Source organism: Schistosoma mansoni (genome assembly GCF_000237925.1).
Source record: "Schistosoma mansoni, WGS project CABG00000000 data, chromosome 3 unplaced supercontig 0044, strain Puerto Rico, whole genome shotgun sequence".
NCBI classification, from domain to species: domain Eukaryota; kingdom Metazoa; phylum Platyhelminthes; class Trematoda; order Strigeidida; family Schistosomatidae; genus Schistosoma; species Schistosoma mansoni.
In genome coordinates this window covers 808,821-812,113 of record NW_017386006.1, presented here as the reverse complement: position 1 = coordinate 812,113, position 3,293 = coordinate 808,821, and the positions used below count along the sequence as shown (strand labels likewise).

The window sequence follows — 3,293 nt, the reverse complement described above, 5'->3', positions numbered from 1 at the left end:
CCACCAAGGAAAACCTGTAAGCACTGGATGGCCAACTCGTCCTATTGTGGGACTCTCCAGCAGTGCGCATCCATCATTCCGCCTTGCGAGATTCGAAATCAGAACCTATCAGTTTCACGCACGAGCACTTAACCGATAGACCACTTAACCGACATCCAACAGTGTTAATGTCTAACTTTAACCAATTCAGGAAGTTGAGAAACCATTTACCAATTTCTTCGATGAGTTGACATCTCCCAACAGACCTGGTGGATTTCCACCGGTTACTGATTCTCACTAGGACTCCAGGAAATACCTCATGGAGCCAGTCACTAGTGAGCATATGATCATTATCAGAAGGGGGTTCAGATGAGAGATGAATTAGCTTCTAATTGAAAAACATGGTATAGAAAATAGTCAATAGACATTTGTTCTTTTTGTACACATAAATATAGAAAAATTAATAGATGGACATTTAAATATTGTACAAACACAAAACAGAATACATATACACAAAACAATAATAAGGAATGTAAATTGATATAGATCCTATACTACTTGTACGGGAGAGAAAGTTAAGAAGTGTTCTTGAGACTACAGATAAAATTTATCTTTATTACCAATAATCATGTATTCTGTTGTTTTTCCCTTAACATGTGGAATACAAGACTTTGTGTCTAATGGTTAAGAGCTTACCACTGTTATTGTATTTTTTTTAACAAATGCTTTCAAGTAGACACAGTATATACATTCGATACAACCGTATTTTTTAGCGCAAAACATTCTCAATAATATAGAGAATATTACAGATAGTGTTTAAATCAATTTTATAACACTTGTAAAGTTTGTTTATTTCCTCGGCACCTAGTGACGGACATACCATGTGCATTAAAATCCTGAATAACTAAACATCATTAAAATCTATAGTCGTTAGTTTATGTAAAATAAATAACAAAACGTCATTAACTCTACAGGATATTCCTAAAAGAAATTATCACTAAAGGTCCTAAAAACTATCTCCGGTAAATCAAAAATACCCTTAGATTTATTAGTAAAAGAAAATTTGTGAAGGTTGTAGAATTTGCATTGTTCAAATCACAAATTCAGCCTAGTTATACCATCGGTGAGAACCTGTAAACACTAGATGGCCATTTCCTCATTGTATGGGGCTCCTCAATAGTGAAAACCTATAACTACTCACCCTAGGGGTAACTTTTCCTGATTATTGTTGTACGTAGCTCTTCAGTTATTCTGTTATTTAAAGGACGAATTTGGTATTCTTGCAGTAATAAGTTTTTAATTGTTTCAAAAAGGTTAAATGCTATTTGATTACTTTCCAACATTTGTTTATACAATAACCTTTAAAAATCTGGAAACCAACACGGGTGATATAAGTCAAATTACTTTCATAATTCTATGTTCCTGAAATCTACAAAATGAGTCATAAAGACAATCAATTATTAACTGCAAACTACAGTCACTAACACAAGGTAAGTGTTATTTAATATGACGTATTATACAGTCAAATAATGTAGATCTATACATATCGAAAGAAGCCATCTAACACACAAAAGTACATGAGAACATTCAAAAAAGTTGGGAAAAAGAGGTACATTCAATCGAATCTTTATCAATGAATTTATTTCAGATGTCCTAAACGAATACGCATTATAATTCAAAACTATTAGAATCCTCACTACGTATTGCAATTCGTATAAAAAAAAGTTAAACTGTCAACTGTCTTGATAGTACACTCATGCAATATGAAACGTTTTACTATTTATTTCCAATTAAAATTAAGTTTCTTCTGATATAACCCATAGTTTATCTTTCTTTGTCAAAGTTTTCACCAATTAAAGGTATAGTAATCTCCTCAAAACCTTCTTCATTCATCCATATATTCATATCTTAATGTACGTTAAGACAAAGAACACATTGGTTCTTAAAGCACGTAATATTTCAACATTTCCAAAATGTAGCTACAACAGCTGAGTTTTCTATTTACTTGTTTGTAAAAATTGACATGAAACCAAAGATGATAAATTAAAACTACAATGAATCTACAATGTGAAGATCCAAACAAACAATACAAAATGAATTTGAACTTCACCACATTGCACAAGCAACTGGCTATCAGGACTCAGTAGCTCAGTAGATAACGCGATGGCGTTTGAAGCGAAAGGTGCTGGGTTCGAGCCCCAGTTGTTTTAAAATACATTCCTTTATTCAGGTATTCACATATATTTTTATTTTGTTCACTTAGTCTTGTTACATGGAATTAATTTCAAAATATTCACTGTTACACGATATAAAATGTTGTATGATAGGATGAGAGTAACTAACAAAGAAAAGAAGAATCACTCTTAGACTGGAGAGATAATCTCATATAAAATCTTTCTGCAAAACGATTAAATTGTAATAAGTTAAATGAAGTGGTTTGCATTCTTCAAAATAAAAATATCTGTTTAAAATTAAAAACCAATATTCGTAACATAGAAATATTATCATTACTTATTATTACTTAAACACATAAACACTGGGAAAAGGAGACACCAAATAGATATGCGCCAAATAAATCATTCGATTTATGCAAGGACTGGATTACTTTACGAACGCCCAAACCGAAACAGGTGGTTTCCTTAGGAGGTCACACCAAGAGCCTTCGACATAAAGGTCTAGTCCACAAGGTAGTGGGACAACGTAAAAAGATGCAGTTCCGTGTCAGCCAGTGACCGAAAATTGGTTCATGCGCCATTTTTTCCATCAGGATCCTAGAGCCCGTGTGCACCATTGGTTTGGAATAAGAGTTTTCTAATCCCTCCAGCAGGATCCTTCATATCCACCAACCCGGTTAAAGCGCGGAATGTTTGCTTTTCATCCTCCCAATCCGGCAAACAACACCTCTGCCACGAGAGGGCAGTGAGTAGGACTTCTATGTCAGCGGTTGTATGCACGTGGCCATGTGAGAGCATTTCGAGTGAGAAAACGGACTCTCCTGACTCTCGACCGTATCAGGGCATTCGAAGACAACATTGAAATATATGACAACAAAAATGACTCAAACAATACTAAAATGTTGATCTATCTTTCTAACCATAATCCAATGTTATAGGTTATATTTACTAACTTCTTGGCACGTTTTAGACAATTCATTTATTAAACAAAAGAAATGTGTAATTAAATCTACAGATAATTAAGGAAAAAAGTTCAAAAATTACTGACTTGATTTTAAATATTTATGTTTGTACATAGATTTTGTCTACAGTAGGTTACAAGTTAAATGCACACATGCAACTATCCAGAATAATTTTAAA

The 3,293-nt window shown here is 33.4% G+C and overlaps 1 non-coding gene across 1 annotated transcript; it reads left to right on the top strand.

The window, feature by feature from the left end:
* The first annotated feature begins 2,117 nt into the window (after positions 1 to 2,117).
* Smp_tRNA_02091_Pseudo_TTG.1.1 lies at positions 2,118 to 2,189 on the top strand. Its single transcript has one exon. It is a non-coding gene (tRNA).
* The last annotated feature ends 1,104 nt before the right edge of the window (positions 2,190 to 3,293 follow it).